Source organism: Equus quagga, chromosome 15 (genome assembly GCF_021613505.1).
Source record: "Equus quagga isolate Etosha38 chromosome 15, UCLA_HA_Equagga_1.0, whole genome shotgun sequence".
Classification (NCBI taxonomy): domain Eukaryota; kingdom Metazoa; phylum Chordata; class Mammalia; order Perissodactyla; family Equidae; genus Equus; species Equus quagga.
This window is the reverse complement of record NC_060281.1, coordinates 51,048,024-51,075,613: the sequence shown is the minus strand read 5'-3', so window position 1 is coordinate 51,075,613 and position 27,590 is coordinate 51,048,024. Positions and strand designations below refer to the sequence as shown.

The 27,590-nt window shown below is 41.3% G+C and overlaps 1 protein-coding gene across 4 annotated transcripts in view; it reads left to right on the top strand.

Moving 5' to 3' along the window:
• Positions 1-571: 571 nt before the first annotated feature.
• The window catches only part of PHACTR1 (phosphatase and actin regulator 1), a 287,803-nt gene continuing 260,784 nt past the window's right edge, over positions 572-27,590 (top strand). Inside the window, exon 1 of one of the 4 annotated variants that reach the window (XM_046640772.1) lies at positions 572-841. The gene's annotated coding sequence lies outside the window, so the exon portion shown is untranslated. Of the gene's footprint in view, positions 842-864; positions 985-1,005; positions 1,337-27,590 lie in introns of those variants that run through there. The other 3 variants (XM_046640775.1, XM_046640773.1, XM_046640774.1) reach the window with 3 other exon arrangements.

Here is a 27,590-nt window from a genome sequence, read left to right as displayed (position 1 = left end):
TGGCAAAAGGAATCAACATTCTAGGTTTTAGACTTCATTTGCACATGTGTTATAAATCCGTGTGAGGCTTTTCAACTGATGATTCACTCTCTCATTTGAAAATCCATTCAGCGACTTATCTAATCTACAGACAGCCACCCTAAAAGGAAATCAGGGGAACTGTTACAGTTACATCTGGAGATGTCACTTCTGGAGAAATCCCTGCTAACTCAGCACTGGCATTTAGGGGGTCCTCCACCCAAGTCGGATCAGACCAAAGGGAAATAAAGATACGCTGCAAAAATGCAGCCCTCCTCCTGAAGTTTCAAGAAAGGTTAATTGCCATTGTTTGGTGTTTTAAGTGTCTTCCTCTCTGCCTCCCCCCACTACTGCAGGGGGAGGGGGTCAGGCTGGGAAGAGGGGAGTGGAGGGGAGTTTGGTTTCCTGATCAGAACTCGAATAGCATAGTTTGAATTATATAATGGAGCTGCCGTGAGTCAGATGACAGGCTCACTGAGTAATTCCCTGCAGAAGGAGACAAACTGCATGTTAAAAAGCTCAACAAATACTCTTTAAAAAAAAAAAAAAAGCCCAGGCCGTGAGTTCCAGACTTCCAAGCTGCAGTTTCCTCTGAATTCTATCCGGGCTGGAACAGCTGGGCGTGCGGGCTGCGTCCGAAGACACGCAGAGGCTGCTGCCGAGGGCCAAGTACAAGTCGGGGTCTCGTATGGATCACCGGGTTACTTTCTGTTTCATTTCGAAATGCACCCTGCTCCTCAAACTGGTTGCCTCCAATGTCAAGTAAAACGCATGACTCCTTGGAGACTCCAGCCAGGCTTTTAAGAACTGGGGCTTTGTGAAGGTAAGAGGCGATCCGTGTCCTGCCAGTTGGGGGCTGCTGGCTCGGAGCGGTCTGGGTGCCTGCGGAGAACGCCAGGAGGAGTCTGCCAACTTGTTCTGGGATTTGAACGAGGCTGGAGAAACCATCTGTGGAGGGGTTTTCAGGTTAGGAAAAGGATAAGATGGACCCTTTCCATCCCGGATGGGTGGCCACCTGGTCCGTAGTGAGTTGAATAGATCCCCAACTCCTGCTGGCTCCCTTCCCTTCCCCATTCCATGCCATGTAGGAGTGGGTCAGCCGTCAGGGAATTGGCACGGGCTGGTCCAGGGCCGGGAAGGAAGGCGAAGGGGCTGCCTGGCACCGAACGACTGTATGGGCGTGTGTAGATGTGGATTTCAGAGCCCGACACTTGAGGAGACTTGCTCAGTCCAAGAAAGCCCAGCTATTGGTGAGCCAGAAAACAGACCCAGAAAGGAGGATACATATGTGAGTAAAGAGCTTTGGGGAATCTGTAAGGTAGGCATTTGAGCCCTAAAGAATTTTATTGCTCTTTGTGTACTTGTTAGTTGGATTTTGTATTGGTTTTACGCTTTGTTCTGTTTAGGGAATTTTCCCTTTTTGGAGCTGCCGGTATCAATTGATTTGGTTTTCACTCCTGGACCCGGTTCCTAGGGTGTCTTGGAACCCACTGGTGTCAGTGTAGATGCTCCAAAGTCAGAGGAGATGGAAAGGAATCTGGTGGTGGTGTTCAGACCTGGGAGCTTCGCTGGCCAATCTCACTGCAATGGAGAGTTGCTGGGAGTCTGGACGCCTGCTGAGCCCGGCAGCTTAGGAACCTCAGGAAGTTTCTGACTTAAAGAGACAGGACAGGAAAACTCAAATCGGCAATTGTTAGTTCAGGGGAGGTGGGCACAGGGAGAAGTGATTGATAAAAAAGAAAGATGGCTGGGAACGTGGAAGGATAAATAAAGGCATCGGTTCCACGGGGTCCCATCTCAGGCTGTGGCATTTTGAGGTTTGCGGCATGGAGATAAAAATCAAGTGGGAACTGATAACAGCTTGCTGGGGTGAATAAGAAATACTACAATGGATTCCTTTTTTTTTTTCACTGACTCCCAGAGAACCTGAGAAAGAGGCAAGGCATTAGTTTGGAAGAGTTCATTTCTAATTGCTATTATTTTGGCCACATGAGGTGCTCTAAACAAAATAAGGTGATGTTAGGACCAAAGGGAAAATGTGCTTACAAGGATGCCTATAAAGAGATATTCCAGATTTTGCTGCCCCTCACCCCACCTCTGCCTTACTCCCAGTTTTGGCAAATTATATGAGTTGAATGTGTCTGATATAAACAACTCTTTAGAGTGGTACAGTTATCACTGCACGTGGATATTTGGCTATCAAATAAAAATGATCTTGAATCAGTGGTTCTTAAATCTTTGAGATCATGGACCATGTTTGGGAATCAAAAAGGTTTTGTTGATCATGAATTTCTAGAGTCCTCTCTCTACTGTCGCCCTATCACTCTCATCTCTTCGGATGCTCAGCAAACAAAACTAAATGATGACCACAGAATCAAAAGGCATAGCATAATGAGGTTTCTAATGAAAGGCCACATTTTAAATATAGATAGTATAATATTATAAATATTCATGATATAAGAGAACAGCTCGTGGAGCCCCCTTTGCAGGCAATGGCAGTCCCTCAAGAAAACACTGCTTAAATAATTAATAACCTAACACAGTACGTTCCTTTTATCCAGGTTTCCATCCATTGAAACTTGCTGGGAAACCTGCATTTATGCACTTCAATAATATAATGAGGACTCGGATTCCTAAGGATGACATCCAGACATTGCAAGACCCATCAGTGCCTTCCAGATCTCGGAAGATAGCATGAGAGGCTCGGAATAGTTTTAGTGTGGAGTGTATTGCCTTGCACTCTAATTCTCTAAAATTTGGTGATCTGCCTAAATCTTGGTGCCCACATTTTCCACACCAAGAACCAGGACTTGTGGTCTTACAAAGGATTTTTGTGTTACTTTCAGTGGGAGAGTCAGCCTGGGAAAGGCAGTTGGGATGCAAAATTGGACGTCCATTCTGGGACAGTTCAATAGTTAATGGGACAACTCATCAGAAGATGTGAAATAGGATGGCTTTTGAAAATCCCGTCCTCATAGAAATGTAGACACTTTGGTTAAAAGCATAAGTTTTTTGTGTTCAGACTGACTTGGGTTTGCATTCCAGTTCTGCCACCTGTTTCATGAGTGACATTGAACAAGTTTCTTGACCTTTCTAAGGCTCAGTTTCTTCATCTGTAAAGTTGGATAGTAACAATACCTACCTCATAGATTGTATGGGAAGTAAATAAAACACTGTATGAATAGAACAGCACATAATACGGTGCCTGGCATAGTTAGCACCTAATAAACATAACTGCTATTATTATTGGTATCAATTATGGTACCCAGTGACCACAAAATATTTGAAAAATCAGGTTATTTTTTCCTTTTAAATGCCAGAGAGCAAAGAATCTGTTGTGCAACCTTAGATCAACATTCACAATCCTCAGAATGTTCTGGAATTAAGTCTTCCACCCTTGTCCAGCCCACAAAGGACTGCATTTTTATTTGCTCATTGCAGTCTCCTAACATGGCGATTTAATGCTTCCCATAAAGCAAACTTCCGACCATATACTATAAAGTCCAAAGACAGGTGCATAATTAATCTGAAGGGCAAAGATGTCTTTTGCATTCTATAGGTGTTCAGCTTTCTATTAAATTCAGGATCCACAGCTGCAGGGAAGGGGGTAAGAGAATGAATTTCATAAAAGGTCCTCCAGGTATGGCCTGGGCTTCTCGAGGAAACTAACTGAATACAAAGATCCCCCTGGGATTGGTCCTAAAGATGGCAGAGTAAAGAATAGTGTAGCATGTCTCCTTCTGAGAAATCCCCCACAAAGACAACGTGAAAGCCTAAAATGACGAGAAACAGAAAGAATCCGGTGGAATTATAGAAAAATAAGACACAAGATTCAAAAACAAAGAAACAAATTATGAAATGTAGAAACACCCCAAACTTGGAAATACGATAATGCTAAGGAAAAAGAAAGAGGAGTGGACTGTGGGAGAAAAAGCAGAGAGAGTGGGGTTGAAAGACTTGGTTGTTAAGTTCAGTACTTTACCCTGGGTTAACCATTCAGTTAAGTCTATTTCCTCGTTTGTAAAATGACAAAATAATTCCTCCCCTGCTCTCAGGGCTCCTGAGACCAACAAATGAGCTACTGTGTCAAAACTTAAGAGATGGCAGGAAACTTAGAGTACTCCCCCCAACAATGCTGGGACCCTGAACTCCACCTGGGCCTATCACACAGGTGTTGGTAACTATTTAGGATGAAAGAAAATTGACAAGAAGGAATGTGTATGTTATTAAAAAACAGGATTTTCTTCTTGATAGTACACAATAATTAATGAATAACCAATAACTATTGTCTTAGTTTGCTAGTGATGACATAACAAAAAACCCCAGGCCAGGTGGCTTAAACAACAGAAATTTGTTTCCTCACAGTTCTGGAGGCTGGAAGTCCAAGGTCAAGGTGGGGCAGGGTTGGTTTCCCCTGAGGCCTCTCTCCTTGGCTTGCAGATGGCCACCTTCTTGCTGTGTCCTCACCTGGCCTTTCCTCTGTGTGTGCATCCCTGCTGTCTCTTCTTCTTCTTGTAGGAACACCAGTCCTATCGGATTAGGGCCTCACCCATATGACCTCATTTAACTTTGATTACCCCCTTCTGGGCCCTATCTCCAAATACAGTCACATTTTTAAGTTCTGGGAGTAAGGGCTTCAACATATGAATTCTGGGGGAACACAATTCAGCCTATAATATCCACCAATTAAGAAAACTCATTGAAAGGTATAGTCTCATTTTAGGAATGTATCAGGTCCATGCGGGAAAATGACATCTCCCAATTGCCGTGGGGAGATGCCATGGAAGGTAGCCTGATAGACTTGGCCCCAGATTCAAGAGAAGCTTGACTTCCTGGTGTATTTCAACTAAGAGGGAAAGTGAGGACCTTGTTTTTTTTATTTCCACCTAGATGTTCTGTCAAAGAACTAGCAGATTGTCCCTAGCAAGATGGCATCTCTATGGTGACAGCTGTTCTTGGAGGATGGGTTTAACGTTTTTTGGAATTAGATGCTCCTTTGCGGTCAAAAGGATTATGGCATTTCGTTGGATAATTTTTCACTTCCTTTCAATATCTGTCTCTTAAGGGAAGTCAGAAATTGATCCTATAATCTGAGTTCCTTCTGTGCTTCTGTGTTCAGCATGATCACACATACTTTTCACTCTTTCTTTCTTTCTTTCTTTCTCTCTCTCTCTTTCTCTCTCTCTCTCTCTCTCTCTCTCTCTCTCCCTCCCTTCTCTTTCTTTCTCTCGTTCTCTCACTGAGGAAAATTGGCCCTGAGCTAACATCCATGCCCATCTTCCTCTATTTTGTATGTAGGTTGCTGCCACAACATGGCTGCCACCAAGTGGTGTATGTCCATGTGGGGAACCAAACCCAGGCACCGAAGCAGAGCACATTGCACTTAATCACTAGGCCATGAGGCCAGACCCACCATTTCTTCACTCAGTCTCCAACTCTCCCTGTGCCCATTCAGTACGAACGGTGATGTTTAGTGACATGGTTACCTGAAATACACACAGGTATACAGATGTGCACACAGAATGTGTGAGTAGAGAGGAAGGTGATTTAAGTGATATTTACACATCACTTTCTTTCTAAATTCACATCTTTGGTTGCAGAGCAAGAGATCCCAGACTCAGCTCATGGCTGAGATGTCCCCACAAATATGGGAAGCACAGGAGAACTGACAGCTATTCTAAATTCACAGACATAAGAAGGCCTGAAAGAGAAAGTGGAACGGGAGGAGCAGGTGATTCACAGGTGTTCACAGATGAGGGTGAGCATGCTCACTGCTTCCTCCTCCTCCCCACTCTAAGCTGGACCATTAGCTGGACCATTTTCACACTCTTGGGGGGTACATCCCAGCTCCCTGTTAGCAGTCTACATGCTGGATCCACACAGGAAAATGTGACATAAGGGGGAAATCATGTGAGCAAGACATGTACCTTGATTTTCTTCTTAAAATGACTGGTGGCAAAAAATTATATTGGAAGAAACAAAGAGGCATACGTTTAGTAACTTGTAAAGCAGCCTGTTTTGTCCTTTTTCTTTAAAAATAAGGAGTGCCTCCAGTGTCCAGGAGGGAAGAGCCAGTTCCCCGAGCATCAGGATCAACCTCCTCATCCTTCTCCTGTGCAGTTTCAGCACAGACAAGAACACAGTCCATTAGCACTAGACAGGTTTCTCCTTGTACCAGGATCCATTTCACAGGCAGGGGAAGTAATGGGTTAGTGCTCAATTAGTTGGCCCAAACTTCAAGCAATTTGGATGCAATGTTCTCTCCAAGTGTCAAGGGCTCTTGTTTGGGTTAGTAGAAAGAGGCTGTTGAAAGAAACTATGATGTAATTGGGAATGTGTCGGTGCCTGTATTATTTAGCCCTGATTTTAAGGCCCATGACTTGCCCAAAAAAGGAGCTGAAGGCTGAGAGTGATAAGGACAAACACTCAGGAACCAGCCACCAGACTTTTAGAAAACTTTAAGAAGATTAGTATTAGTATTATTGACCTTCATATAAATTAGGAACATGAATTAGGAACTCTTATTTAAGTTGGTTTGTTCATATATAGAATTTCTCAAATAAAAATGTGGTTTTTCCGATAAAACAAAAAATGCCCACCTCGGGATTATTGTTGTTGTTCTTGTATTTCATCTGTAAACACTTATTATCTACTGACCTAAGGACAAGGTGTTGTGCAAAGAGTTTTGCAGAATAAGAAAAGATGAATCAGATCTGCCCATATCTATTTAAGGAAATAAAACATGTACATAAAAGTTTTAATAAAGTATAGAAAATGACAGCTTCATGAGAACAAAAAAAAAATGGTTTTGAAGTTGAAAAGAAGGGGATATTAATTCCAGCTAGAAAAGGCTTTAGAAATGTTTTTAACAAGTCTTTAGGGCTGAATAGATAGATTTCAGTATGGAGGGGGAGGAGGGGGGATGGGAAGGCAGGGGACATTCCCAACAGTCGAGAGGAAGTAAGTGGGGAGCAAAAGCATAGAGGAAGCCGTACCTGGATTGTGCGTGAGGCGTGGTGATTGGCCAGCTTTGTTGGAGGAGGGGATGAAAAGAAAGCGACCAGTTGTAGGTACGTTGGAAAGATTTTGAGTATCAAGGACATGGTTGGAGCTTAAAACTATGTGTAGGGTGGGCTGAATGGAGAGAGATGGTGAGGGCACCAATCAGTTGCAGTGCTATTGCAGTAGTGGAGAACATAACCATGGTTAATAATAGTAATTAATAATAATAATAAGTAGCTCTCACTTGTTGAGTGCCTAGTAGTTATAAGCATTTCCTTTAGATTATCTGCTTTAATCTGCATGGCAAACTTGCAATGTAGGTACAAATACAGTTGATCCCCATTATTCACGGACTCTGTATTTGCAAATTCGCTTACTTGCTCAAATTTCTTTTTAACCCCCAAATCAATACTCGCGATGCTTTCACAGTCATTCATGGACATGTGCAGAGCAGCAAAAAAACTTTAGTTGCACCACGCGTATATTCTCAGCTGAAACTGAAGGAGGTGATGCTCTGCCTCTTTGTCTCAGCTCTCATACGTTTTAAGTGTCATTTTCACGGTCTTTTTAGTGTCGTTTTTTGCGGTTTTCTGCTTTTTGTTGGTGATTTTGCTGCGTGGAATGCTCCCCAAGCGTAGTGCTGACGTACTGTCTAGTGTTCCTAAGTGCAAGGAGGCCGCGATGTGCTTTACGGAGAAAATATTGTATGATGGTGATAAGCTTTGTTCAGGTGTGAGTTATAGTGCTGTTGGCCATGAGTTCAAGGTTAATGAATCAACTGTATATACTAAATAAGGTGTCTTTAAACAGAAACACACATAAGACAAGTATAAATTGACCAGTTGCTCAAAACCGTGTGACCAGAGGCTCACAGGAACCTCACCCTCTGTTTCCCCTGGGAGCCATGATTCTGTGGTCACTAATCCTGTTCACAGCGGCTTTATAGAACAGGGCTACTGTGACTATCAAGAATCCACTAGTTGTCTCCTTTCCACTGAGAAGTAAAGAAAGGCTGGGAGAGGGAAGGATCTTGCCTGAAGGCTGCCAGCAGGCATAAACCCGGTCTGGCAGACTGGAATGTCATAATATGATGACATACATTTGTAAGGACGTAACAAGGGCCTGGACCAGGTGATAGCGATGAAGAATTGAGGGGAGGAGGTAAATGATAAATGGTTTAGGAAGGAGAATCACCAGGCCTTGGCCACTGACTGCAGGGGGAGGGCTGAGGAGAAAGGTGTCTAAGAAGACTCTGAAGCTGGATAGAGGTGATCAACTGCTGGGACCGGGAGGGCCTGAGGGGCCAAGGTTGCAGGGAGGGTGGGCAGCAGGTGCTGCAGGATCCGGGACTGTGGCTAGAGAACAGAAATGCCGGCTGTTATTTTTGGGTGCTCGCTATCTTCCAGGTGCTATTGAGAGGCTCTGTCTAAATGATCTCATTTAATGTTCACAACAACCCTACGAGGTAGGGACTATTGTGCCCATTTTACAGATGTGGAGAGTGAGGCTCAAAGAAGTAAAGTAATTTGCTCATGGATACCCTGCTTGTAAACAACAGAACAGAGAATTCAAACCAGGCAGAGTCACCCCGGAGGTTGTAACCACAGACAGAAGTCTTGGAATTTGAGATCTTGGCAGGGGAGAAGCATTAGCATTAATGATACTCTATCTTGTTCTCTAGTTTCTTGTTTATAATTTTATTTTTTCTAATATTCTCTCCTTATGACCGCATAGTTTCCTACCTTCATGTTTTTTTTCAAATTCTTCTCTCCCACAAGAATGTCGTTCCTCTCTCCTAGCCTTTAGGTTTTTTATGTTATGGTTTTTTTTTTTATGTTGCAAAGCAGTGGTTAAAATTATTTGATTGCTACAGAAATTGGACATGTTGTGTTATGCTGTGCTGTTTAATAAAAAAGTTGGAACCTTTCAAGGTTTCCTAGGATATAATACATGTTACTTAAGAAGAATTATTCTTCCAATCACTCTTGCATTTCACATTAACAGAGCTATGATTTATTTACAGCTGTGCTCATTAATAGAGGAAAGCATGATTATGCTATTTGTGTGTTAGATTTGGATAACCTGGCATAAAAAGTCATGGTCCTTGTTTTACATTTCATCTTAGATATCAATTATCTTTGATCATTTTTTTAAAGATATGAAATCTCTCTTTAAATTTCCAAATCTGTATCACTGAGACTTATTTGCCCATGTCCCTGAAATATTAAAAATTAAATATTCCCCTGACCCTTAGATATTAAGGCTTATTTCCACAGCACTGGTAGTAGTGCTATGCCTGGGGATGGAATGGTTTCCAAATGCAGATGGTGTTTCATCTAAAAAGTGCCAGAGCTGCTTATTATATTCAAAAACATGTTAACAGTATACAATAGGGAAAAACCTCCTATCAGAATCTTGGGCTCCTTCTTGCTTTCTAAAATGCCCCCTTGCGATGTGGGGAAGGTGAGCATTCTTCCTGACCACACAGAAGGTGCTCTCCGAGCTGTGGCTGTCCATCACAGCGCCTCTGCCCGCAGTGTTCAAATGCCGGAGGATGCGAGAACAGAGAGCTTGAATCTCTGTAGGTTAGTGGAAAAGAGTTCACCTACAAGAGTTCCTCTTCTTTGAAATAACTCAAGGCTGAAACTCCTCCTTTATAAATTAGAAAGAAACCTCTTGAACTATTCTGAAACCAGAAGAGAGCGAGTTGCAGTGCAGCTGGAAACTGTACTATATACTCAGTCAACTGTAGCTTTTAGGTGAATAAATTCTGCATTTGTAGAGAGATCTGGTAACTTAGGAACAAAAGCTACGACAAAGAAACCTTAAGAAATCTTTGTCCTCTTCTTAAACTGCGGTGGCGTAAAAGGGAACTGGGAAAAGTGAAGCCATGTTAGATTCAACAAACGCTCGAAACCATCTTTCAAATATTCGCGATGGAATAGAGTCCAAAGTGTGTTTTGCCAAAACCGAGGGAAATTCGCTCCATATGTTTCTGATTCATTTATAGTTTAATCATCAAAATATTGCTTTGCAAGGACTAATTATGTCCAAGGTACCTTTTATGAGCCATTTTAAAACATTAGCTTGAAAACAGGAAGCCCTGTTTTGCCAAGAACTAACAGATGCCTGGGCAGAGGTTCTGGGTTTGGATGTGGGGGGCAGAGCCCTGGATACTGAGATTTCTAAATCTGGCACAGCTGACTTTATAATGCCTTTGGGGAATCTGTGCTATGTGTCTGTCTCCACTCACTAGAATTATAGAAATCCTTCAGGGAAAATAACCCAAGGGCAAGGTGACTACTGGCTTCCACGATTTCCACTCAAACTCATTTCCTTTCATGGAATGTCATACCCTTTTCACCATAATCCACTTGTACATGATAATTCAGGAGATAACTTCTCTACTGGAATCATATTAGTAACTTAGCCCTTAAAAACCCAAAGTAGAGTGTCATAAATGAGCTTAGAAAAAGCTTCAAAGGAGACGTTGACTCCAGGAACAGGAAAAAAAATTTTCTCTTTATTTTTGAGTTTTTTGTTTAATGAACTAAAATTTTCAGAATTGAATCCTCCAAAAATGGCTTTAAATAAAATACTGTTTGTGCTGCTTTCTCTCTCATTGCTCTTCATCGGTGGTTTTTAACGTAAGTTCCCTGATCAGCTTCACCCGGGAAATTTTAGAAATGAAAAGTCTCTGAGCCCACCTCATACCTCCTGCTCCCAGTGGTTTTCAAACTCCCTATACATCAGAATCATTGAGGGCTTCTTAAAACACTTACAGCTGGGCCTCACCCCTAGGCTTGCTGATTCAATAGCTGTGGGTGGGACTGAGAACTTGTATTTCTCACAAGGTCCCAGGTCCGCACTTGGGATCGTCTACTGTATGCTCTTCCCAGTTCTCGCCACTGGCTTGCAATTGAATGCAATGAGATGGGCACTAAAGAACAGTTGTAAGTGGAGACCATTCCAGGTGCATCTACTAATGGTTACTTGGGGATGTGTTTCAATGATTTAACAAGGATACTGTCTCTTGAAATTCCTGTGGACCATTATTCATGGCCAAAGAAATGAAGTAGTTTACATAATTATTGAAATTGTGTAAATCTGTGGCCTCCACAAAGCTTTAGTTTGTGAAATAGGAGTACCATCAAGCCACTGTATATAAAACATCTATAATTTTTAGACTTTCATGAATCAGACTGTCTGCAGACTTTAAAATTATGTAAAAGTAGTAACTAAATTCATCTGGTGACATGAGCTTTCTTTGTCATTAAAATGTAAAATAACTTTTTTTTGCATGAATTCTTGCATAAGGAATATTGGGTATATAAAGGGAAAATGTCTTTGAAGAGAATTGTACAATTGCATAATTGACACTAATGGACCATACTGATCCTCAGGCAAATCGTGAAACTGGAGCTCAATGAAGGTATTTCACCAGCGAGTTCTGCTGGTGTGCTGCTTTTTGATGATCTGTCAATACAATAAGGTCATGGAACCCTCTAAAAAAAGTGGTTCTCAAACTTTCAAATGCTGTAGAATCACCTGGGAATGTTGTTAATATACCAATTCTGATTCAGCAGGTCTGAAGTGGGCCTCAAAGTACTTCATTTCTAACCATCTCCCAGGTGATGCTCATGCTGCTGGTCCATGAACCACGCTTGAAGAAGCAAGGTTCTAAAATAGTAGTTCCTGACCCTGGGAAGCCTTTAAAAAATTCTAAATCAAACATTCTGGGTGGGACTTGGGCATAGGTATTTTTAAAGCACCCCTGGTGGTCCTAAGGTTCCGCCAGCATTGAGAAGCTCTGACCTGGAAAAACAGAGTTAATGTTTCTAGGCTGCCTCTCTCAAAATCAGATGTTTTGCCTGAGTCTTGTGGGTGTTAGACTGCAGTGAATTCATACTTGACTTCTCTAGCAAGAGCCTTAAGTGCCTACTTCTATTTTGCTGATAAAAGAAAGAGCCAAATGCTTTAGATTCCAGATGTGCTGACTGTAGCATTGACATTCAGCTTTGAAAATTTAGCAACCTGTCTTGTATCCTCACCTCTGTAGCAGGTCTCCCTGCTTACCCTTGTAGGCGAGCACGGATTTAACTATGGGTACACCCAACAGTGACACTCAAATAAAAATGTTTCATATGCGCAAGTACTTAGACACATATTTAAGAACTCAGAATCCTGCACAAAAAACCATCAAGAGAAAAAATTGCCTTAAAAATGGGAAGAACAGATGTCTCAATCCAGTTGCCTCCAGCATAAAATAAAGGTAATATGACTTCTGTGGAGCATCGGATTCTGCTTGGAACTGTACCCCAACACAGTTGGATGAGTCTGTTGCGAAGTGCACCCCTCAGTAGCTGAACGTGCTATCTGTGGTTGGGGTAATTAAATATTAGAGAATGCTGCCAAATGCAACGATTTCAGTTTCAGCCTAGTTGAAGCTGAACTTCTCTCTCTCACGATAATTAGCCAACATTTGCAGTTACTTCTTAAAGTCACTTCTAACTTCTGATAAAACTATGGCAACACAGAAAAAGATGTATCACTGTTTATTCTGGCAGATGGATGCAGACCCAATTTGTCTAGTAACTATATCAAGTTATTTAACTATTAAACTCAAAAGAAGGGGATTTAAGTACACAGGATATTTTAAATTTTAAATTTAATCCACCAAAAAGCCTTCTGATCCCACTCCATTCTTTTGCTAGTAGTGTGATGATGTCAGGCTGTAAAGAATTAAAATTTTGGCTGCCATATAAATATTTCCCATTTTATGCTATGGGTGGTCCATGGATATGAATCTAAGAATGACAAAAACAACAATAATGGCAAAATTCTTCTTCACCATATCTCCATATCTCTAAAGAGTGTACTTGGGAGTAAATTGTGAAAACTCAAAGAGCTAAAGTAATTCTATTTTTGCTGTCATTGCTGGTCGGGGTAGGGTGGGAGATTGCTAAAGGGTGAGACTGGAGAGGTAAATATGGCCAGGAAAACAGCCTCCATGTATGATTCTATGAAATGGCCAGAAGAGGCAAATCTCTAGGGACAGGGCATAGATTTGTGGTTGTGTAGGGCGAGGGTGGAAATAAGGAGTGATGGTAAATGAGCACCTGTTTTCCTTTCAGGATGTTGGAAATGTTCAAAAATTAGATTGTGGTGATGGTTGTACAACTGTGTAAATATACTAGAATTTATTGAATTGTACACTTAAAATGAGTGAATTTTATGGCACATAAATTATGTCTTAGTAAAGCTATTAAAATAGAAGGGCATCTTGTAAACCCTGCTAAGAGAGTTTGATGTTTTCCCAGTTGAGGCAGGAAGGGACTAATAGTGTAGATTCACACACCTGCACTTTAGAAAGCGCCCTGTGGGATCATACACAACCTCTGCTGTGTAAGGTTGAGGGGAGGTGGAGACAACTGACTTCTATTGAGCGTCGACTGTGTGATAAACACTGTGTAGACAACTTACGCATATTATCTCACTTCGACCTCACGATAACCTACTGGAAACTTTACCCTGTCTGAATGGTTCATTGCTGTTGCAATCAAAATGTAATTCTATTGGATCCGAAATACAGACAACCACTGCTTTACCTATGAAGCAATTAGGCTCAGGCGGGTGAAGTAACTTCCCCCAAAGCACAGAGAGTAAGTGGCAGAGCCAGGATTGGAACTCAGGGGATGTCTGATCTCAGGCTTTGCTCTTTCTCCTCCACCCTGCTGCCCTGAGATTGGTGAATTAGTGCACACAGCATGGGGTTGAACTGTTTGGTAGATTATACAGCAGTAATATTTACACATACCCTTATATTAGTTTCCTGTTGCCACTATAATAAGTAATCACAAATTTGGTGACTTAAAGCAACACAAATGTATTCTTTCACAGTTCTCGAGGTCAAAAGACCCAAATCAGTCTCACTGGGATAAAGGCAGAGTTGGTTCCTCCTAGGGGCTCCAGAGAGAATTCGTTTTCTTGCCTTTTCCAGCTTCTCAGGGCCACCTGCATCCCTTGGCTTGTGGTTCCTTCTTTGCGATGGTGTCACTCCAACTTCTGCTTCTGTAGTCACATCTCCTTCTTCTCTGACTTGACCCTCTTGTGCCCCTTTTATAAGGACTCTTATGATTACATTGAGCCTATCTGGATAATCTAGGATAATCTCTTTATCTCAAGAATCTTAATTTAATCACATCCACAAAGTCCCTTCTGCTACGGAAGGTAACATATCCACAGGTTCAGGAATTAAAATGTGGACATCTTTGGGGGAGCTATTATTCTGCCTACCACACTCCTGCTCTAGAAACCTAGGTTTGAAAGGAGTCTTGGAATAAATGTAGTCTTCCATATTTTAACCTTGAACATAAACTCAAAAGCTTCTCTTTATTCATAACAACCAAAATCAAGACAAATCAGACTATTATTTATTTATCTCCAATTTTAAGTGCTGCCCTCCTGAAATGTTAGAGGAATAAAATAAATAAAAAACTTGATGATGTGCCATTAAGCATATTATTTTCCTTCGAAGGTATTATTATTAGTTGGTAAATTGCAGGATTGCTTTAATAGGTCAAGCCGTCAGAGAGATCTCATGCCAAAAGAATGTGGAAGTTTGGACAAATGAGAACAAACACATGCAGAATAATATCTATATTGCTCATAACTGTTTTGAAATACACTTTCTCTTCTACAATGTCATTTAAGACAACTGTGAGCTTCATGAAGCGCTTTTTAAATAGGCCAGTGTCTTGTTTTTTTAAAGGTTCTGTGGCGTCTATTTCCCTCTAGGTTTACCCCCTAAGGAAACAGCTGTAAATTGTCAAAGTCGAGGCACCAAATTCCAACAGATGAAGAGAAAAACCAGAGGCCATGAGGCAGCTTTGAATGTGTTGACCAAAAGCACAATATGGAGAAAGGGGCTTATCTGTTGTTATTCAAGGGTCCAGGGCTCTGAGGGGTTGTTCTTCCAAACCACATATTTTTTAAAAATATACATTAAAAATATTGAGTGGCAAGTATTTGGGTGTTGAAGAGGACAGGATGCACCTTTAGCTCTTATGAAGATTTTCCTACATATTCTCATCTTTCCTTGACTAATAATAATAATACCTTTCTCTATTACTCCTGTCACTTTCAGAGAATATATCATCCTCTTCATTTTTTTTGCACTCTCTACTCAGCATATCACCATGGACTTTTTCTAGTCTTCAACTCAAATCCCAAGACATACTTCTGCTAAAAGTAGTGTTTTAGTTCTAAAATGTCCTGGGTGGTTAACCAGGTTTAAGACTCACTTTCAGAGTAGCGGTCACGGGAACTCGGGGTATTTGCTCTTTGCCATTAAGTGCTTGTGTGACTTCAGGGTCCATCTGTCTGGAGCTGTTTTTCCATATGAAAATCAGCGCAGTCAGGGTTGTCTAATAGGTCTGTGAAGTGCCTTTCCATTCCAATATCTTATAAGCTCAGAACATTGAGTGGATATGGGGACTATGTGTTGGACCTTGGTTTGGGATTTCCAAGAAGCTGACCCAGAGATAAGATTTTGAGTTCAAGTAGTTTATTTGGGGGGCATACTCAGGAAATACTAGCAGAGGTTTGGGGAAATATGACAGAAAAGAGAAGGAGGGCAGTGAAGAGTGTATTAGCAAGTCAGTTACCACCGGATGCAAACACGCTTTAAAGTTATTCCAATTTAGAGATGTGCAAGGTGGGTATTCACGTACTCCTTCTCCATTATAGGTTGAATGATGCCTCAGGGGGCATTGTCTCTCCAGCACTTCTTGCACCTTTACTCCCGTTGTCAGAAAAAAGCCCTCCATTTAGAGTTGCAGGTGTTTCCAGTAAGCTTTCTAATTAAGGAACTAAGTGCCAATGGGATATGGGCAGGGTGCTGACTGCGTCTGCTACAATGTGTGTGAGAGGTCTGGGGGAAGTATGGGAAATGAATGGTCAATTAGGAAATGAGGTCTCTTTTAAACTTGCCATGAGAGTTCCAGAGATTACAAGGCATTGTTCTGCAATGTTGCAGCCTATCCCTGCTCCCTTCATGGTGGGCATGGACGAGAAAATAAATCTATTGCTAAACATTAAAGAAGAGCTCACAAAAACCCTGACCAGAGTGAAAAGCGTGGTGTGTTAGTTAAGTTATGGATGCTCTGCGTTATTGATATAAAAATGCTCTTAAAACATCACTCTGCAAAATCTGCAATAAAATTTTCTCTTGCTACCCATTCTTCAGAAAATGATATTAAAATGTTCTAATGCTATGACATTTTGACAAGAAGGAGCTCATTTTTAATTGATGGTATGGAAGATTCAGTCTGGGCAAGAGCCTTCCCTTATGTATTGTGGGTCTTTCCTTTATTGCATAGCCAGTGCTCTGTGTAAAATGGGCCAATAGGTTCTGTAATCATCCATTGCTCCTTGAAAGGCTTTGGCATTCAGATGTGCTCTTAGAAATAAGTGGGGTGAAAGGAATGGCATAATTCAATTCATTTTCCCCTCTGAACTTTATTTCTGAGAACCCAACTTGCCAACATCTATGAAATATAGAAGAGGCTTAGCAACCAATCACTGGGGCAGGAGGTGATGGAAGGGGAAGGAGACGGCGGGCCGAGGAACTCTAAGCTTGAATAATTTTGTATCTCAGGACAAGAGAGCAAGATTGCTGACTTTTAGGTTTCTTTTGAGAGGTGGAATGGGAACAGCATATTGAATATTCTAATAAAGCCAAGTATAGGTGTAACTCCTTTAGGAAACAGCCAAACTGGTAAAAATGAAACTCCTTGGGTGAATATTAAATCAGATTTGACTTACATGCAACTTAGAATCTTAGAATAAGAACAGACCTTCTAGAGCATCTAATTTGAGCCTCTCTTTTGACTCAAGAAGAAACCAAGACCTCAAAAGGTTCGGAGATTTGTCTACCAGGACCACAGAGCTTATGGATTCACGTATTCTGACACCCCGTCCAGTGCTCTTTCCACCCCACTGCGTTGCTATATTGTTCCTCCTCTTCTTCTTTTTCTTTTCTTCTTCCTCCTGATACTGAACCTCTTAATCTCAAGTTCGTGTACCCAATGCACAGTAAACCACTCACTGAGACATGGGTGCTTGGAGATGGAGAAAGCTTTATTTGAATTGGCCAAAACAAGAAGGTGGGAAGATGGGTTCTCTCAACTCTGCCTTAACAAGAGCAGAAAGCAGGGGGTTTTATAGAGCTAAGTGGCTTGGGAGGAGGAGCTTTGGAGAAACAAATGGGTCACTCCTATAAGCCCCTGAGCAATCTGACTTCTGGGCATCATCGGCTGGTGATCCGAACCTCCCCAAAGGCATTCTCTTTCTTCTGCAAAAGCAGCTCACAAATCCTCCAGACCTTTGAGTCATCCCTCAAGTTAAACAGGAAAACAGCATATTGACGAGATTAACTTCTCTTCATCTTGTCTGTGTTGAGAACAAGGTCAAAAGGCAGTCATGTTCTCATTGACTATCCACCATAACCCTCAGGTACTCGGATTCACTCCTTCTCCCCCTCCTCTCCCTCCTCCTTCTTTCTCTAGCTCTCAAACAAGAATTTCATTTAAACAACAAAACACCTGACTTGAAAGAAAACTATCTGGGATCCATTTCTTTTAGCTTATCCCTGCATGTAATAGCTTCACACACACATCCCTTAAAAAAGTTATGAAGTTGCCCTTGGCTTTACAATGATAAAAGTAAAACATTGAAATCCTCCAGTCAGACAAGGTCTGCAAGGATTTGTGCTGTGGTTATTTGTTTAACACTGAGAGCAAAATAATTTACTGTTATGTAAGGACAGAAGTTGAATGAGCATGGCACTAATGGAGAAAGGGGATGTTTTCACAGAAGCAGTCTTTTTCCAGACTTTGTCCCTATTTGATCTTCACTTTGACAATGTACCATAGATCATTTAGTTTTAAAAACAAAAAAAGCAACACGTCTGCATTCTCTGTCCCGCTTCTGTCTGCCTGACCTGCTCTGTTGTAACTGACATCGAACATCTCTAAGCCTCAATCTCCCCGTGTTTGAATGAGGCTTCTTGGCAGGGGTGGATCTTGTTTTGGAGGGATCTTTCTAAGAAAAAATACAAAAATATCTGACTTTGGAAATTTAGGAAAAACCATGTCCCTGGTTTTTTGCTAGGTCCCCTCTCAGGGCCTTGGAGAGGACCTGGGCCTAATTTAAGCATCATTGACTTCGCCAGAAACCTGCCTGTATGTCCCAGTGTGCTCCACAGTGTTTCCTTCCATCCCAAGAAATCTGGCCCACATCCTGTCTGGCTAGGTTTACTTCAGCCCCCTGTGCTGGTCCTGTGTCTGCCTTGAGTCCCATCGCTCCACGAGTCCGTCTCCCACTGGCTGCCCAAGTTAAGTGTTCAAAATCGACATCACCCACCTCGTGTGAGTCCTCTCTGATTCGCCATTATCTTAAGGCTAAACCCAAATTCTTAGAAAGGCATCCAAGGCCTCCAGAAGGAGCCTTTCCCTGTCCCTCGGATGCTTTCTCCTGCTCGGCCCTCAGGACCACCTTCACACCCCAGCCGTCGCGCTGCCTGCTGTTCCCGAAGCAGGTTGGGCTCTCCTGTCTACGTGCCTGCCGTGTCCTGCTCCTTGTCCACCATCGTCTGTCTGGCGTACCCCTCTTTGTTGACTCTTCTCCCAAGTAATCCGACAGTGAAGCCGCTCCAGGATCTCCAATAAAAACGGCTGCTCCTTCCCTCACTGCGCTCACACGAACACATCTGTGTCTTAACTCCTGGGACACTTTATTGTTCTGATGAGCTTCTGCATCTCTCCCCCTACAAAGCTTGAGGACAGTCTTATATGACCCTGTAGCCCCAATGCCGGAACATGGTTGTTGTGGAATCAGTGTTTATTCAATGAAGTCCACGCCATATTAACACTTTAATCATCACAGCAGTATCAGGTCTCAAGGGGAAAACGTCTGACAATTTTTCGGAATGAAATAAAGGAACTAATAAGATAGGAAACTCAGAACGACCCCATTCAAGTTATTTTAACACCAGGATCAGTATCGTAGATTTTCATTGGAGTATTCCAGTAATCATCAGGCCTGGTCTACCCCTTTTGTAGATCTTTGCAGCAGGAAAAACAGGATGGGGATGCTCCTAGCGTATTTTTGTCGTCATATGCTCAAAATGATTATTGATTCTAAATCAGAAAGTTCTTGGCAATTCCAAAATTAGTCACATCAGCCTATTGAAAAAGCCGGTACTAACTGCATTTTCCAGAACGCAGCGCTTGTGCAGGAAAGAAATCAATGCAATGTTGCATGGAAGAAGCTGGAGAAGAGAGTGGCCCAGAGACCCCTCACTTGAAAGATGAGGCCAAATGGCCCTCCCCGCTTCCCACCTCCGACCCAGCCTCTGAGCACATTGTTCCTGAGGGATCAGAGGCTGCCTTGGCCAGAGACTGTTGTATTTCTCTTTCTTCAGGTGAGGGAAGAGGGAGAGTCAGTCTTACTTTCTTTTTGCTACTTGAAAAATTCCACCTGGCCCCTAGTTTCTCCCTTTGCACTGATTCCTTCTAATCATCATTATTATCTTTAAACATGTTTCTGAATCCATCCAGTGCCTCTCTAAATGTGGCGATGCTGTGCTAGGCACAGAACTGAGGATGCAAAGCAGCCAGTGCATCTTACCTCCAGGAGGTCATAGTGCAAATGTGCTTAAGAGAGGAAAGTCACCGAAGTTTAGGGAACCCTCCTGGCTCTGCTTCCCACTTGGCAGCGGATCCCCAGCGTTCAGACACAGGGAGAGACCCAGCCTGCCCGCCCAAGGACTGGCAATGTATCCAGCTTGCATACACCTGCATGCATTTGTTGCTTGCACTGTATCGTTCTGGCATAACTTCAGCAGCATTGTCAGCCTCACACACAAGTGTTATTGTTTCAAGAAACAGTTTCTTTCCATGTTTGTGCACGGAGGGGATCCAATGCTGTAAATGCCATGAGTTTTCCTTTCATGTAAATGACCCCCCAGAAAAACCATACAACACATGTTGCAGTGCATTCTGGGAATTCCTTAAGACACTATGATTCTTTCTAAAACAAAATCAAATGATGAAAGTTCTCTCATCCTTTAGCTGTCAAACACTTGCTAAATAACAGCTGATTTGGAATGGCTGATTTAAGACTTGTATCTCATTCCGAGGATGGCTCTCTGAGTGGTTGCTTTTTGTTTGCACCGGAATGAAATCACTTTCACAGTTAGCATGATTTATTAGCCACAAGCCGAGAGAGTTCTCTTCACGATATATAGAGATGTTCAATCTACTGCTGGTAAAATGATAACATAATTATGATATCCTAGTCAAATTATGGAGAGTTGTTTTGTGTCATAGAAAAGGAAGGTGGGCTAAGTCCTTGATCTAACAGACTTTCTTATCTAACAGTGTGAAAAAGCTGGTGACACTAAAAGCTTATAGAAAAGACCACAAATCGTGTGTGTCTGCACGCATGTACCAAATGCTAGAAGGGTTTATTATTTTGCCTTATTCACTCTCTTTGCTTCTGCACATCCATTCCCCGAGGGACCTTCAAATGACCAGGCTGAGAGGAGGATTCATATCTCCCACCCCTCACCCTTCCCCCAGCCCTGGACCTCAGGGCAGCAGGGTTGGGAGTGTCAGGCAAGAGTCACAGAAGTGTGTGTGTGTGATGGCCATAGAGAGGTCTGTGCTTTGCACCTGGCAACCTCTCTGCTTTTGCTCACACTTCGGTCCATGCATAGAATATTCCTTTGCCTTCTTCCCCATGGCTGTCTGTCCTGATGTAAGTATGACCTTCCCCAGCATCTTGTGCTGATCCTCCAAGCCAGAAGCTTTCCCTCTAGTCACATGTGTTCCGGGTCTTTCTACAATGCTAATCATAGTCATTGTTTGCATTGCTGTTACTCTGCTATTTGTCTTCTCATTTTATTTTTTTATTATTTATTTATTTATTTATTTTATTTTTTGAGGAAGATTAGCCCTGAGCTAACTACTACCAATCCTCCTCTTTTTGCTGAGGAAGACTGGCCCTGAGCTAACATCCATGCCCATCTTCCTCTACTTTATACGTGGGACGCCTACCACAGCATGGCTTTTGCCAAGCGGTGCCATGTCCGCACCCGGGATCCGAACCGGTGAACCCCTGGCCACCGAGAAGCGGAACATGCGAACTTAACCACTGTGCCACCAGGCTGGCCCCCTGTCTTCTCATTTTAATACTGTAAGCTATTCAAGGGAATGAGCTCTCCTTGGCTTCTGCCACCAGGATTGCACATACAGTGCCTGCACACACTTAGTAGCACCCCATAAACATCGGATTGAATGAGTTTGGATTCACCATTTCTGAGTCACAAACAGAATGACTTCTGTGCGTGGTTGTGGCAAGGAGGGTGGGATGAAGTGGGCAGATTTTTTAAAAAATGCCCACTGCATGTCTCTGAAAACTGTCTATTTGAGACTTCCATCTCCTAAGTCCTATACAAATTCTTGTTACTGTTTGTTAGAGACACGGATACAGACCTAAGATAAAGATGGCCCAGAGAGAGATAGCCTTGCTGTTATTTATATGCCTTTATAAAATCTTTCCTTAGTCTTATTTTAATTTTTCAGAAATTCCTGTGTAGGACTGAATCTGCCTACACAATTTCTTTAAAATTAAACTTGTGCATCAGTATTCATAGCTCCACCTACTCTTCTTCCCATTTTTGAGCTGTGTGCAGGTTATACAGATGTCTGGGGATGTGTTTCCATTCTGCTTGACATAAACCTGGCCAGCTTCCCCCAAGTTTACTGGTGGGAATGCTCACCAAACAGGATTACAAATCAGAAGTCCTTCGCCACGTGACCTGTAACAATTGGGTGTGTCCATACAACATTGCATTTGGTTTCTCGTCCTGCATGAATGCTACATTTTGGCAAATGGTGTTAATCTTGGCCTTTTCAATGGGCTAATGCGACTAATTTTTGGAACTGCCAAGAACTTTGTGATTTTTTGGAGCAGATTTTGTACATATAACAGTAGAAAGTCTTATAGCAAAAAGTAGCCTGAAAAAAGATGCTAAAGACAATGCCATAAAAACTATTCCCCATCTCTGCCTCCCTTGCAAAACAGACCAATGTGAGTTATTCAGCCAAATGTCTTATTATTGCATGCCTTGGCTCTTCTTGGTTCCTACCACAAACAGGAAAACCGTCAGACTGAAAGAAATAGCATGTATGTCCCTTCATTCTCCTGTTAGAATGTGAGCAATCAGAGAAAAACTCACATTGGAAAGTTTCTATTCTGGTGATGTAGGAAAAACTCCACAAAGCATCCCCAAATGTAGGCTCTTTTCTTTACATATTATTTAACTTCTAGACATTTTCTCCCAAGTTAAAAGGTTAGGAGTTTTCCAGTTCAGAATCTCACCGTGGGATAAATGTCTTGACCCATGTTCATTTTCACCCCTCACTCAGGTATCGCATGACCTGTGAACTGATTGAACCAGAAAGTTCCTGAACTGCAAGGGGAAGATACTTGGGTACAAACCATATATAAGTGGACAGTTGTAGGAGAGAGCTTAATCGTGAGCCTCAACTCGTCTTGACATATGTGGTTTTATGTATATTTTCCATCTTTTGTGCTTTATTCCCAGGGCCTTGTTCAGGTCAAAATGACTTGGCAGTTACTTGAGCCCCATCAAATTGTTTGCATCCCCAGAATTCACTTTCCTGCTCTATTTTGCCTCTCCTCTTTCTTCCCAAACCTCAGTAAGCCTCTTTTCCTGATTGCCTTTGGGAGGCGATTAAATGTTCACATATTGACTTGAAATTCCAGAACTGAAACTGAGGTAAACTATAAAGTTGCATTTCACCCAAGGGGCAGGGCCCAGCGTCCCTCTTCTGAAGGCTTTTCCTCATGCGACTTCCCTGAATAAACTCACCTCCCTCTTCTTGCTACACGCTGCTGCTTTTACAACACCACACACCTAATATTCTCCTACCTGGAGCTGCCCAAGTTCCACTCCCCACGTGGCTTTTTCCAGCTACTGCTTACATCCATTTTTAGCTCTTTCCTCTGAGACGTGAATGATGACTTTTCTACTGCTTGTCAGTTATTTACTCATTATCAGGATTAATCTATCTAACGCTGCCTTTCTAGGTTTGCTCTCAAGAGACAGTTTACCTGCATAAAAAACACTAGACCTGAATTCAACCAACTTGGCGCCAAGCTCCAGTGTCTGTCACTGTTAGAGCCTCTATTTTCTCATCTGTCCAGTGGTTTGGTTCCTGACCATCAAAACATGTTCTTCTTTCCTGGCTACAACTACTGAGGTGTATATTCACAATAATTGTGTAATGGGAGATATTACAGTCAGTGTAAATGAGAGTTTTAAAATGTCTTCCTTGATCCTTAAAGCTAAGACCCTTAAAGATATGAAGATCAATTTCTTTTCTTTCCCCCCCCCCCCAATTATTTTATTGAGGTCATAATGGTTTATAATATTATGTAGTTTCGAGTGTACATTATTGTTTACCAGTTTCTGTATAGACTGCATCGTGCTCACCACCAACAGTCTAATTTTTATCCATCACCATACATATGTGCCCCTTTACCCCTTTTGCTCACCCCCTTCCCCTCTGATAACCACTAATCTGTTCCCTATATCCATGTGTTTATTTATTGAAGACCAATTTCTTGATTTTATAAGTGAGAGAAGTGGATCCCACAAGGTCCCACAATCAGAGAATTAGTGGATACCAAGATCCCACAATTGGAGAATTAGCAGCAAAGCTAAAAACAAAACCCATGCCCCAAGACTTCTAGTCCATTGGGTCTTTTCCTATATAACATTCTGAGTTTGCAGGCTCAAATAAATACAAATTGATTTAATGCTTGCTGCAAGGAACTGTGTTGAGCTCTGAAGGTACAGAAAGAGCGCCTAGTTTCTGCTCTCAAAAAGCTTATGAACAAGTAGAGGAGAGAAATATGTCACCAACTAATACAAGGCAGAATGAAGCGAATGCTAAATAAAGGTAAAATATGGTTGTAATTTCTCTAATTGAAAGAGGAGATGGTATTTAAACTGGGCTTTGACCGTTATGAAAAATTTGGAGAAGTGGAGAAGCTGGGCATAGGAAGCGCATCTCAGGCAGAGGAAATGACAAAAGTAAAACCAGAGAGTCTTGAAAATGCCTGGTGTGGACTGGAAATATAGACGAGACCAGTGTTAAGTAGAGTGTAGGATTTCTAAGGAGATGTATTTAGAATTAAGATTAAAAATATGAATAGTTTGGGGCCAATATCGTCAAAAGCTCTGGGCTTTTTTTTATAAATGAACAGCCCTTGCAGGTATCGAGGAGGCCAGGGTGTGAGGTAAGTTGATCTTTTAAGAAAGTAACACCTAAAAATTAAGTCTAGGTGAGGTTGGAAGGGCCAAGAGAGTAATGGAGAGAAGAGAGCAGATTCTAGAAATGTGCCATGTTAGCATTGAATGTAAATCGACAATTCTGACCTTAAGAACTTACATCATTGCTGACTTCTAAGCTATCCTCTCTGGTCTTCCAAAAAAGAGTATCTTTCCATATGGTTTCCTCATCTCATAGACACCAACCAGGTTGCATCTTTCATTTAGCGAATATTAACTAAAACTAGTTTCTAAATATTTTTTGTATTATTTCTGTAAAGAGAATGGGGTAATGTTGCTTGCACAAGTAAGTAGCTTATTTCATATAGAAAAAGCAAATGTTCCAATTCTGGATCTATAATACTGGAATAGCCACTGATCATAGTTTCAGAACATGTGCTTAATAAACAGGAAGCCCATGGAGATTTATAGCACATTCGTGTTAATGTAAGAATGAATTTGACCAAGAAATAGTCACTTTGGGTTTGAAAGTTCTCATTTACAAGTTCTGGAACTAGTTCTATACTGGCCAAAAGCCAGGTTGTCCCTTAATGTCAGCTAAACCACAATATTCCACTGGGATATACCATTGAAATTTTGTCCAACTGAAACCATTTAACATTGAATTGTCATTAATAGAACATGAGGTTTTTTAGCATTATCCTCATTCTAAGTTCATATTTTAAGAAGTACTTTGAAAAATACTCTGTTCATAATTTCTCTAATTCACACCTGATCTACCATAAATCATCTCAATAATCCAAATTTTCATATCGTGCAGATTTCCTCTGCAAGTAAAAATCTAAACCTAAGGTCTCACTTCCAAACGAGAAATTAACCTGCAGAGACTAGATATCTGACTTTTCATGGGCTCAAAGCAGCAGGTACGGGTTTAAAATGGATGGAGAGTACACACAATTGGATCTCCGATATTCTAGCAGGTGGCTCTCTTAATTTTCTTTCCAATGAAAGACCAGGTTCATTTGTATTTAAATGTGGCTACTGTTTACACCTAACATACTGCTCCATCAGAAGTTTGTAAAGTGCTACAAATTATATTAGATACGTATATATATTTATGAAAAATGAATGAAAACCTTTCATATTTTATTAATGCTATTAACCTCTCTTTCTCTCTCTCTCTCTCTCTCTCTCTCTCTATATATATATATATAAATTCTAACCTTAGGAACTGCTATTATTGCTCACTTCTAAGCTAGCCCCCTCTGGCCCTCCAAAAAAGTATCTTTCAATATGATCACTACTTTTGATGTTGTCATTTCATAAACACTAACCAGGTTATACCTTTAATTTATAGAAAATTAGCTAAAGTCAGTTTATAAATATTTTTGTACATATCCATATGTAAATGTATACAAGTATGTGTGTATATATATATATGGAGGTTAATAGCATTTTTCATAAAAGCTAAAACCTGGAAACAACCCAATGTCCTTCAAGAATAGAATGGATAAATAAATTACGATATAATCATACAATGGTATACTACATAGCAGTAAAAGTAGCAAACTACAATCATGTAGATGAACCCCACAAACATAGTATTGAGCGAAAGAAGCTAGAATACCTATTGTCCAATTCAATTTATATAAAGTTCAAAAAGATTCACAATTAAATTATACTGTTAGAAACAACTTACCCTGAACTGGGGAGGAGGATGTAGTCAGTGACTGGGAGGGGGCGTTAGCGGGGGCTTCCGAGGTGCTGGCCACGTGTGATATCTTGATCTGGGTGATGTCTGCATGGATATTCCTGGATTTCACAATGATGAAGTACAAAATTGTAAATTGTGGAGCTGGGTATTGGATTTGCTAGAATCAGTTCCAGACCTTTCATTCCTAATTGGGCAATATTTCTATCATAAAAGATATGATGTTCTGGAAACATAGGTAAAATCGACAAGTATTCATGGAGGCTATGTGTCTATTACTGTGGAACTTAAAAATGACATAAAAGTATGGTTTCAGTCTTTAGCTCACTAGATGAGAAGCCATAAGTAATGTGCATGTACTCATTAGGCACCTAGCATTTTTTTCAATTATTTTATTGAGGTCATATTGGTTTATAACATTGTGTAATTTCAGGTGTACATTATTATATATCAGCTTCTGTATAGACTGCATCGTGCTCACCACCAATAGTCTAATTTTTATCACCTAGCACTTTTTTTTTATTGGGTTATTGATAGGTTACAATCTTGTGAAATTTCAATTGTACATTAATGTTTGTCAGTCATGTTGTAGGTGCACCACTTCACCCTTTGTGCCCACCCCCCACCCCACCTTTCCCCTGGTATCCACTAAACTGTTCTTGGTCCTTAGTTTTAAATTCCTCATATGAGTGGAGTCATACACAGATTATCTTTCTCTCGCTGGCTTATTTCACTTAACATAATTCTCTTAAGGTCCGTCCATGTTATTGCAAATGGAATGATTTTGTTCTGTTTTGCAGCTGAGTAGTATTCCATTGTATATATGTACCACATCTTCTTTATCCATTCGTCTGTTGATGGGCACGTAGGTTGCTTCCACGTCTTGGCTATTGTAAACAGTGCTGCAATAAACATTGGGGTGCACAGGACTTTTGGGATTGCTGACTTCAGGCTCTTTGGATAAATACCCAGTAGTGGGATGGCTGGATCGTATGGTAGTTCTATTTTTAGTTTTTTGAGGAATCTCCATACTGTTTTCCATAGTGGCTGCACCACTTTGCATTCCCACCAGCAATGTATGAGGGTTTCTTTTTCTCCGCAACCTCTCCAACATTTGTTGCTGTTAGTTTTAGATATTTTTGTCATTCTAACAGGTGTAAGGTGATATCTTAGTGTAGTTTTGATTTGCATTTCCCTGATGATCAGCGATGATGAGCATCTTTTCATGTGCCTATTGGCCATCAGTATATCTTCTTTGGAGAAATGTGTGTTCATGTCTCCAGCCCATTTTTTGATTGGGTTGTTTGATGTTTTGTGGTTGAGTTGCGAGAGTTCTTTATATATTAAGGATATTAAGCCTTTGTCAGATATATGACTTGCAAATATTTTTTCCCAGTTAGTGGGTTGTTTTTTTGTTTCAATCCTGTTTTCATTTGCCTTGAAAAAGCTCTTTAATCTGATGAAGTCCCATTT